This window comes from Camelus dromedarius, unplaced genomic scaffold (assembly GCF_036321535.1).
Source record: "Camelus dromedarius isolate mCamDro1 unplaced genomic scaffold, mCamDro1.pat HAP1_SCAFFOLD_114, whole genome shotgun sequence".
In the NCBI taxonomy this organism is placed as follows: Eukaryota; Metazoa; Chordata; class Mammalia; order Artiodactyla; family Camelidae; genus Camelus; species Camelus dromedarius.
In genome coordinates, this window is record NW_026989787.1 from 3,396,202 (window position 1) to 3,407,835 (window position 11,634).

An 11,634-nucleotide genomic window follows, 5' to 3' on the forward strand; every position below is an offset into this window, starting at 1 on the left:
GGTGACCCTGGTTTGGCTCTGCTTGCTCGTGTGGAGAATGAGCTCTTCACGTCTGTCCCGTCTCCGTGTTCCTTGTCCACGCCGGGCAAGCTTGCGTGGAGTTGGGGAAGGTGGCGGGGAGGGCCGTCCCGCCCAGAGAGGCTGGCTGTTTGGAAGGCGCTTGTTTGCCCGTGTGCTGGAAGCTCTGTGTGCAGCCTCTCGGGCAGGAGGACCCTTGGGTTCCTCCACTTGCAGACAGTGGCGGTGGTGACGTGCGGATTCAGGGTCATATCCCTGTGCCCCCCTGTGCGGCCCAGGCTGCAGGCAGGCCCCAGAGGGCTGGGTGGAGCATGTGGCACCGTGCTGCTCTCTGGGCACCCGGTGGATGGGAGGGTGCCCGGTGCCGACGGCTGCTGCATTGGGTTTCGGTTCCTGTCGGTGTTGGCGCTTTTGTCTTTCATCCAACCCAGCCCTCCCTTCTGTCCTGCAGGTCACCCCGTGGGCCGGAGGGCCCCAACCTTTCCGAGGACGAGCCTGCGTGGCCTGCCCCGGGTGCGGCCCGTCGTCGCCCAGCTGGGCACCTGAACCTGGTCCCCCTTGGTGCCCTGTGAAATTTCGACCCCCACCGCCAGCTGCTCCAATCGGTAAGAGGAAAGCATTCTCCTCTGTTTCTTCCTTGAGTCACTGCATAAGAAAGGCAGATCGTTCTCCGGATCTACCCCGTGCATGGGCGGCCATGACTGGGCTCACGGTCGTGTCCCTCTGGTCCCATAGCAGACGCAATTGATGGACCGCGTCTTCCCCGTCCTGCCCTGGGGAGGGAGGTGTCTGTTGTAGAGGGAAAGAGGGTCCTCTGACGGAGGGCAGACGTGTCGGTTCTGCACACAGGCCTTCAACATACACCACATTCCAGGCTCCCTGGAGGTCAGACCCGCCCCTGTCACTGCAGCGAGTGGAGCCCTGACCTACCACAGCCGATAATCTGTTATGGAAGAAACACCCGAACCCGGGGCCTGTGGTCTCTTCAGTCAAGGGTCCTGAGAACTGTCTCCCACTCCGTGTGATATGAGAGCGATTGTCATATGGGAATGAAGGCTCAAATTTTTGTTTTCCTTGAATATAGTCTTCTCTGATTAGCCTAATCCTCCATCCTTTCTGTGTTTTTTTTCCGATTCAGAACCTCGTGTGTCTCCTGTGTTCAACGGTAACTCCCACCCTCCTGAGGCGACCACGGAGGCCTAGATAAATTGGGAGATCTTTTTCAGTGAATGTGTTTCTGGGATATGTATTCTTTTTGTTTTTGCAGCAGCCTCTTGTGTCCTTGTCTGCAGACTGTTTGTTCTGTTATGGGTCTGTCATTTCTTTTTGTTTTCAAATTCAAACTCTTGCCCAGTTTCCATTGGCTTTTCCTCTCCCCCTGTCACCTTGAGTGTTACTTGCAGACGCCATCTGCGAGGGAGTGCATGAGGGCTGAAGACCTCAGATTTTGACTGTGTTTTTCTTAAAATAGCATAAGAATGGTGAGCCCTTGCTCCATGCTGACTTCTCCTGGCTTGGTTAACTCCTGTTTTCCTTCTTCTCTTGGAATTGCTCCTGTTTCACTGAGACCGGTTCCTGTTGTCATGCTTTGAATGGTTTCCTGGCTCAATCTGTGGGATTCTCCTTTGTATAATGCCCATTCAATTCCTTGTAACTGAAAACTGATCTAAGCCACCCCTCCAGCCTTACACCGTGGTGTTTGTGCAACTTTGAGTCTTCCTGGGTGTGGTAATATCACAGGCCATCACTGTCTCTTCTGGGGTGGTAAAGGTGCATTCCCCGCTGCCTCCAGTTGTACTCTTGTGCAGAAAAGCCTGACTCTCAGAGATGGTGCATTTGTAGTAGGGAATTGAGGCTAGAAGGGCAAGTGCCCGCCATGAAAATGCCTACTTCCCTGCAGGACCAATTTGCACCACAGTCCTGGCATCATGTTCTCCATCCCGCGGTGGGTCGGTTCTGCCCTGGAAGCTGTCACAGCTTCTTCTCTGTCTCATCACACACCGTGGGATTTTCCACATGAGCTAAAATCCCGTTGGTGTTATTTGCAGGATAACAAATGGGGAAGGTGTCAGGGTGGGTTGTCCTGCACAGAGAGGCTTCCTGTTTGGGAGGTCCTACTTTATCAATTTGCTGGAACCTCTGTACATCATCTCAGGCAGGACTCTCGCCTTCCTCCACTTACAGACACCGGCAGTGTCATGTGGCAACAGTGTTTTATCCCCAAGGTCGAGTGTGTGGCCCTGTTCTGCTGTCTGGGCACCCGGTGGAGGGGAGGGTGCCCTGTGCTGACAGCTGCTGCATTGGGTTTCAGGTTCTGTAGGTGTTGTTCCTTTTGTCTGTCATCCAACACAGCTCTCTCTTCTGTTCTGCAGGTCACTGTGGATTCCCGATGTCCCGGTACTTGTGCAGGACCACTTGGTGTGCCTCACCCGATGGAACACCCAGCATCACTTCTCAGAGGCTATTCATCACCACCACCCCCACCTCTGTTGTGGCCTATGTGGTCTCACCCACCGCCACCACCACCACCACCAGTTACAGCACTCGGTAAGATGAGAGCATGTGCTTCTGCTCCCTTGTCGAGTCTTTGCAGAAGGGGAGATGGCACTCCAGGGCCTTGCGATGCCTGAGGAAATCTGACTTGGGACATTGTGACGTCTGTCTAGCTTCCCAGCACACACATCTGATGGACTGTGTCATTTCCCCATCCTGACCTGGGAAGCAGATGTCTCTTGTATAGAACAGAAGAGACTTTTGACAGAATATCAAATGAATTTGAAGTCCCAGTTTGGCAGATGTGCCTCTTGCATGGACCATGTGATGTGCTCTGTGAGGGGTGAAGCACACCCCTAACTTCAGGGGCTCATGGGGTTGCCTCGAGGGGTAAGGGAGCGAGTGAGGGAGAGACATTCACAGCAGACAGCTTGTCACCATAGCAGATGTGCCCGTGCAGGGTCTCAGAGTGCAGAAGAGGGACACGTGAGCCACACAGGAGTGAATAAGAGGGTGTGGAGGGGAAGAAAGAAATTAAAGGGCTGCCCAGTGGGCGTTTGTTGGGTTCACTCAGATGGAGCTGGAAGGTCACTCCGGGCAGGGCAGGCAGCTCAGGTGGGCCATGTGAATGCGGCGTGAGGTCCACTCAGAGCCACGTATGTGTGCAGGGGACTCAGTGCAGCCATGCACGTATCCCCTTCAGAACCCAGTGCCTCCAGAAATCCCTCAGTTCACAACCTCATATAAAGATGATTGTTCTCTAGGGTTACTGAAAGTTCTGTGTCTGGATGAAATCTCTGGATATCAGAGAAACTGAAATTTAGCTTGTTTTTTTCAGGGTAATTTGTGTGGCTGAAATTTTCTTTTGCCCCAGTGATTTGAAAAGTGCAGGCAGGATTTAGATCAGCTGAGCAGGTGCCTTTCCCTTCAGCATGAGGCAGGTTCTTTGGGGGAAGTCAGGGGTGATCAGGAGACACCCTGTAGGACCCCTGTCCCTACACCCCTGCTCCCTCCTGTCACCATGCCCACTGTCAGCTTGGCATCTCCACATTTATGTCACAAGATCCAATTTCTGATTCTTTGAGTTCTTGCAGTTCATCCCCTAACACCAAGACTCAGTGGGGCCCCCACAGGGTCTCAGCATTATTCTCTGTGAGCCGGGGGTAATGCTGGTCCCTGACGTCATTGTGAGGAGGGTTGGGTCAAGCACACACATTGTTTTGCAAAATGACTGGGACATATTTCTCACTCAGCATTCTCATAGTTTAAAAGAAAGTGTCTGCACACAGAATCATCAAAAGAGACCTTAGGAAGTACATTAAATTAAACTGAAGATATAAGAGCTCAGGCCCAGAGCTTACCATTCTCTGCTTTAAACAAAAGGCAAAAGGTCCCATTCTTCTATTAAATATTAGGTCTTACTAGTTAAAGAAGGAATTCAAATAATGAGAATGTGCACATTTTGAGATCTGTGTCTGAGATGTGAAAATAATTATTGTCATTCTGTATAGACAGGGAGATGCACACACAGACTACAGTGTCCGTCAGAGGCCATACATACATTAGAGAAGACAAAATCAGGAAAAAATAAGATCATATTAAAATAAATAACTCTTTTTGCCTTACAGCACAGTCCATTTGCCACATGAAGGGGCCCCTCAGCTGTGGCAATGATGTGTTTAGAGAAGATGTCAGAGGTGCATTACGGCCCGAATGTTTCCCTGCTCCAACCTGCCCCCTCTGCTGTTCTCTCCTATTGTCACCCCTAATGAAATTGTCACAGTTCTCTCTGTGTCAGTGTCTGCTTCCTGGAGGACTAGTGGTCACACCCTCTTGAGGGCATGCAGTGATTCACGGGCACACAACTCACAAACCAGCAGGAACTAAGATGACAGGGCAGATGCAAGGTTACCCCTTCAGGGCAGCAGTGACCACAGGGGCCCCGGGGCTCCTCCTGGGTGGTGGGTACAGCCTGTGTCTAGATCTAGTGATGGCTGTGCTGCTTCAGTCAGTAAACACTCACTGGGCATGTGGGGCCTGTCAGTCACAGGGGTGTCTGGTCATGAGCTAGATGACCAGAATGAAGTGGCCGTGTCTCATGGTGAGGAACGGATGAGGTGCAGGGAGGCCATGGGCGTCCAGCGAGAGGCCCTGCACTGACCAGGCCCGTGCCCCCGCCCCGCGTCAGCTGCCCGGCAGCCCCGGCTCCAGGCAGACCCTGAGGGGGGCTGAGGGCGGCAGTGCTCTCAGTGGGCCCCATGAGAGCCCTTCATCCTCCCACAGCCTCCTGACTCTGAGGTAGGCCGGGCAGGGTCAGTGGTTGGGGTGCCACCACTGCCAGGGAGAAGGTGTTGGGCATAAAAAGAGTCCACTCCACTCTGCGCCAGCTGTCCCTGGAGCCCACGGGGCCCTCCCTCCTTCCAGGTGGGGGAGGCAGCCAGCCCTGCAGCAGCTCTGGGGTCCAGGCTGGGCCACAAACAGGTCAAGGTGGGACTGCTGTGCTGCCCGGGAAGTGGGGGGGATCAGCGATGCAGCAGCAAATGCCAGCAGGAGCAGCTCTGTAACCAGGCTCCTCCACTGTGAGCAGAGCTGGGGCTGGAACATCGCTGTGAGGGTGGGAGTGCTGGGAGAGATGTGGCCCTGTGGCTCTGTGGCCCTGGACAGGGCTAGACCTGAGCTCAGGGCCTGAGGGCCTGGGGGAGAGGCAGAGAAAGACACACGCAGGGAGAGACAGTGTGTGAGTGAGAGAGAGAAAGGTGGGGGTCAAGTCCTAGAGAGGGACAGGAGGTGACAAGAGAGGGACACCAGGTGGGGGGAAGCAGAGACAAGAGGAGGCAGGAAGGAAAGAGGGAGCCAGCCCAGTGTGCGTGGTGGGAGACGATGGGCCAGGGTGCCTGGGAAGGGGAGTTGACCCATCCTTCACCAAGCCGTGTAGCTGCCACTGTCAGGGCCGCAGGGACCAGCAGCCCGCCCAGCTAGACAGGCACCATCGGCCCTCAGGAAGGGCCCTCCAGCCACTTCCAAGGTAAGGAGGACCAGGAGGGCTCTCCCCAGCACCACAGCAGCACCATCTCTAGCTTCACAGAGACCCTGTGAGCAGGCGCATTCCCGGCCCTGTTCCACAGAGGGGAAACTGAGGCTCGGCCAGCCAGCCAACTTGGCCCTGTCTGCAGGGTTATTCACTTACCCGATGCTTCTTTCCCAGGCAGGCCTGTGCCCCTTTCCTAAGAAGAGGGCCTATGACAAGCCCGAAGTCCTGGGTCCCACCCGACTGCCCTCCTGTGCTGGGTGACCTGGGCAGGTCTCTTCCCCTCCTTGGGCCTCGACTGTATGACCAGCGGCCCTTCTCCCCATCTTCCTGGGTAGTGGGACCACAGCAGGGCCATCACTCCAGGCCTCCCATTCCCCTGGGTGGGTGTGGGGTGAGCTCTGGCTCTCGGGGGAATTCCTTTCTGGGCGAGGCGATGGCTCACGTGCGCTCACCACTTTTTACGGGGTCACATCCTGCTATTTCCGTCTGGAATGGGACTTATCTACCATGGAGCCTGAAACTTGGTTTTCCACATTTTTCAAAATTGGCCCTTGTGCAGAAGAGCGGCTCCCTTGGCCGGGGTGACAAACTCAGTCCTGGTGAGGAGGCCCTTCTTACTCCCCTCACCTCACTGCTGATGGTCACCCCCAAACTCCAGAGCCATGCTCACCCCCTTGGATTCCCTGCTCCCCCATCCCCATGCCAAGCCCAGCCACCTCCTCCTGCCCCAGATACCCCTCCTCCTGAGGGAAGTTGTGGGGCCCTTAGGGTCAGGACTCCAAGCCCTGTGTCATGGCAGGGGACACCCCAGCTGATTGGTGACAGGCCTGGAAGCAAGGGTGGGGCCCTGGGCCCCAAGATGGGCTGTGTGGCCTTGGTCAGGTCACAGCCTCTCAGCCCAGCATCACAGCCTCGCACACCCCTCCAGGCCCACATGCCTGAGATGTCAGTCACACACACAGGCTCCAGCCCCACTCCCCACCCCCATGCAGGCACATGGAGGGCACACATGTACACACAGGGACATGTACACACATACAGGAACATACACACATGCACAGGGACACACACACAGGCTCATCCCCCAGCCACCAGGATGCCACTTTTTCATTCTTACATGTTGCTGCTGCAATAAAATAATTAAAGCATGAATATTCAAATGGTAAATGCTAGAGAGGGTGTGGAAAAAGTGAACCCTTGTACACTGTCGGTGGGAATGTAGTTTGGTACAGCAGTTATGGAAAATGGTATGGAGAGTCCTCAAAAAACTAAAAATACACTTACTATATGATACAATAATCCCACTCCTGGGCATATATCCAAAGGAAGCATTAATACAGAAAGACACCAGCACCCCAATGTTCATAGCACTATTTACAATAGCCAAGACATGGAGACAGCTTAAATGTCCAGCAACAGATGACTGGATACAGAAGCCATGTCATGTATACAATGGAATACTACTCAGCCATAAAAAATAATATCATGCCATTTGGAGCAACATGGATGGCCCTGGAAAACATCATTCTAAGTGAAGTAAACCAGAAAGAAAGAAAAACACCATATGACAATACTCATGTGGAATCTAAAATTAAACAGACTTAGAAAACAAACTCATGGTTATCAGAGGGGAACAGGGTGGGAAAGGATAGACTGGGAGTTCGAGATTTGCAGATAGTGAGTGGTAAATATAAAATAAAGCAACAAGTTTATACCACACAGCACAGGGAACCATAGTCAAAATCTTGTAGTAGCTCATGGTGAGAAAGGACATGAAAATGAATATACGAATGTTATTGTATGACTGAAGCATTGAGCTGTACACCAGAAATTGAAACAAAATTGTAAACTGAATATAATTCAATAAAATAAAAATTTAAAAATCTGCATATTTAAAACGACCCTTGAGAGAAATGGCCCCATTTCACCAAAGGCAGGAAAACGCTGAGACACTATGGGGAGGAAGAGGGGAGATGGCGCTGAGAGGCCGGGAGAGCAGGAGGGCAGATATAGAGGGGCACCAGGCAGGGGGCAAACACGGAGAAGAGGGGATAGATGCTCTACCCCAAGGATCGCTTGCCAGCCAGATGTATGACAGGGCCATGTGGCATTTGGACAGGCCAGGGTGGAGCAGGGCAGAAAATGGGCCACGGGCTGACCTGGGCATCTTTCAGGCTTCCAGCTGGGCTGGGGATGGAGGGAAACATGTGACCCAGCCTCCCCTAGCCTCAAAGCAGGAGTCTTCGGACAAAACCTCGGACCATGGCTGTATAGAAAACGGAGCTAAACAAACATCAAATTTCTGTGAATTATATGTGGAAAATGTTGATTTATCGATGCCCAGTAGGCAGAGAAATAGTGCAAACTGCTCTAACTTGCTCCCAAACACACAGCATTGTAAACATGCACTCACCCAGACCTTGGCGCAGAACACTTGCATAAGAGTGGTCTGTTATTCCAAAGAAAGGATGAGGACTCAGAAAACCTGGGAGAAGGAGAAGGCAAATTAGAGAATGGAAACCAGTGCAGGATCTGACCTCTGGTAATGGAGCATCAAAGGTGAAACACTGTTTACCTTGGAAGCACACTCTCAAGAAGGCAGCAAGCATGGGATTGAAGGTGATGCGCTGAGTGTTAGAAGAGTGAACCACAGATGCTTGGCTGACAGAACTCAAAAAATTAGCACAAAATATCCCCACAATTGAATCTGAGACCAAGACCCGAGTTGCCAAATCTGAGCTAGCAGAGGCAGCGAAAAAGAGGGATAGGGCTACGGATGATGGCCCACGCAGAACTCAGGGATCTAGAGTACGTTGTGGGTTTTGGTGGGTACTTTCAAGAGAGCAAAGAGAACTGTGACTTCAGTGAGACAGCAACCGCACTGGCGCATGAGGTTGAGTTTATCGATATGTCCTATGGCCACATCCACTGCATCTGCAGGACCAGAGACCAATTTGATATTTTGCCAAAACAGCACGTGTGGGGATAAATCAGAGATATCATGCATCTGGTCTGAGGGTTCCAGGGGGCGTTGGGTTGAAATCAGTATTAAAAGTTTTAGGATCCGCTATATTCGTAACCTAGACTTGGATAACGGTCTGGTTTGAGGCAGAGGATAAGGAAAAGTTCTGTGTTTGCTTTCGTGAACCCATGACTCAAGGATGAGAGAACAAGGAAGAGTGGTCAAAGTCCACAGCATGAGAAGATGAAGCATTTCTTACAGCATTATCTCCCAAATGCAGATGCTACATTTTGGACGGCACTGACAGGGTACTGCACCAAGGACACATAGGTCGGTCTGCGGGATCATCCCAGCAGGCCCTGAACTATGACATCCATACATATGCTTCCACTGGTGTTTCTGCAGACAGAGAAGTTCTGGGAAGAACAGGTAACATTGGGACATTCCCATGGCAGTAGAAAGAACAAGTGCACTCTATGTTGGCTCTTTTGAAGACACTCCAAAATGACGTACAGAGGAATGAAGACCTGAAAACATATAGAAGCTTCATTTCAAGTAGAGGAAGTGCCTTGTGCCCTTTCAGAACAGTGAGATTAGCGTAATAAAAATGAGGTTCTACTAATGAAATAGTATGGTGTGTTCATCACAACAAAGGGAACACCAGCAATTAGAGATATAACAGACAACAAACACAGGAACAGGGCATGGCATCAAGGTCTAGGGAAAATTGTCCTCTCAGAAATGCCATGAAATTGCTTACACCAAATACTCTAAAGTTTTCATAAATCCAAGCCCTATAAGTCTATACTACATACCTAATAGTACTTGAAGAGTAGAGAAAAAGAAGTATAGTAAAAAAAACAGGAAGTGGCATTTTCTGTTCCAAAGTGATTAAAGGCACAAAAAATAAGCTTTCAAACAACTAGACGGCAAAACGATACCAGAGAAAAACACTGATGAACAGCAGGGCCTCTGAAAAACAAAAGGCAGAATACCAGAAAAGGGGAAGAGAAAGTCTAAAGAAGAAACCAATAATGACAGAAAACTCAATGGGTGAGATAATAACTGGGCTAAAGTCAGTCCTATGCAGACTACATAATGCAGAGGGACTCGTGAATGACTGTGATGACAGGGGAACAGAAATCAATCGATCAGAAGAAGACACAGAAAAGCAAGTGCAAACCAACGCAAACATCGCAGTTGAATCATGGGTTAAGACAAAGCAGGAAAGAAAAGGAATCATAGAATTCCCAAATGGAAAAGCAAGAGAAAAAATAAGAATTCTGAAAAGGAATTTGTACAAAAATCAAAATGAAACTTGCTGAAAGCCAAGAAAGGATCATCTATACGAATTCAGGAAGTACACAGCGTCCAAATGAGGTGGAATCCCAATAGACCAACAAGGAGCTGTAGAATTCAAATAAACAAATTTCATGATCATCCCAGTGATGTAAAATGCACCTCGAGGAAAGCAACTTAGCCACAACAGAACCTCCAGAGGGGTTTCAGCTGATATCTCGGCAGAAATTTTGCAGCACGGGGAGGAGTGCCAGGACATAGACCATACCCTGAATGAGAAAAAGCTGCAATCTAGGGTAGCCTATGCCAAATGACCGCCGTTTATAACAACGGCAGGGCTTGGGAATTTCACTGACAGGCAAACCTTAAAGGAATTCAGCAGTTTGAGACTGATCCTAAAACAAAAATTGAGAATCCTACCCTGAGTAGAAAAGTAGCATGATGAAATGAAAATAACAAAACCATTATTGCAAATGCAAGAAGAGCCTGAGTTGCAAAGAAGTAAAAAGAAGAAGGCAAGGAGGACATCAAAATCCTAAAGATGGGAGAGGGTAGCAGGAAATCATAGGTGATTTTAAGCACTATCTTAAGTGATTCACATATATGAATCTCTGATTGAAGCAAACGGAGTGATGCATGGCCTAATGTGTTCGCAAACAAACAAACAATCAGACAAACAAACAACAAAAGTTTACATTTGGCTGACATATACCAAACAACCATGATTATTCAAAACAAATTCTCAAAGTGATGTCAAGGATTATTCATCACGCAATGACCCAGTATCGCGGCTAGCATGTACTCCAAACACTTGTATTCAGAACACAGACGCGTGCATTAGTATTCATAGATACTGATCCAGCAGTGCATATCTTGACCCAAACAAAATGACGGTTTTCAACAACAGTGGGTCATAGAAAGGGATATAGATTTACAAGAATTCCAAAAGGATGAATGAATGCCATATTCTAACCTAGGTAGAGAAGAAATGGCATAAGCCTATAACAAAGACAATTAGCTCTGCAAAACTGTACTAAGAGCAAAAGAGACATAAAGGAAAGTGCACGTTGGGATTGGTTTCATTTCTAGGAATTTCAGCCCCCATGAAAAAAACGGATCCATGTTCTGAGAGTGTGGGTGTTTCAGCAGAAAGCAACAGACGGATATGTATTCTGGGTGAATGGATATTACACAAACATGAGTTTCCTGGAGTGGGTCTCTGTGTACTGTGAATTGTTAGAAAGTTTAAAGAGCTGTCAATCGATAAACTGAACATGGACACACTTCCCTCCGTTTTTACTGTGTATACAGATCTGAACAAAAGGAAAGAGGGAAGAGAAAAGACCATGGGAACCTTGTTGATATAATCAAATTTCCCTTAGGGACCTCTCGTCTAAAGCAGCCTCTCCCCCAACACTGACTTAATGCATCAACCACTGTCAATGTCACTTACCGGTTGGATTCCAGGTGGAATGTTGGTGTGTACCATGAGGCTTGTTGCGGCTGGTGGGTCCAAGGTAACTGGGCAGAATTCTGTGGGTGGATCAGTGTGATGGAGGGGCTGCCGCCCTATGTGGAGATTGGCTTAAGTCTTTGGTTCGGGAATCTGTGTAAGTTGGAGATACTGCTGCTGCCCAAAGACCTGAGTTCACGGGTCAGTTTCCAGAATCTGAAAGGGCATACAGTGGAAGAACTGTCATCAGCTTAAAGCTGAGGCTCCAAGGTACGTTCAGACTTGCCCATTCTTGTTGACGTCGACTTTATGGGAGACACGAAGAGAAGTTGGCAAAAAGCTGGCTGCATGGACTGAGGAGACGTGCGAACACATTGA

The 11,634-nt window shown here is 49.8% G+C and overlaps 1 long non-coding RNA gene across 1 annotated transcript; it reads left to right on the plus strand.

The window, feature by feature from the left end:
* Positions 1–2,081: 2,081 nt before the first annotated feature.
* On the plus strand, positions 2,082–4,297 carry LOC135320717 (uncharacterized). The gene is made up of 2 exons (XR_010379978.1): positions 2,082–2,565; positions 4,140–4,297. It is a non-coding gene; the product is annotated as an uncharacterized LOC135320717 (long non-coding RNA).
* The last annotated feature ends 7,337 nt before the right edge of the window (positions 4,298–11,634 follow it).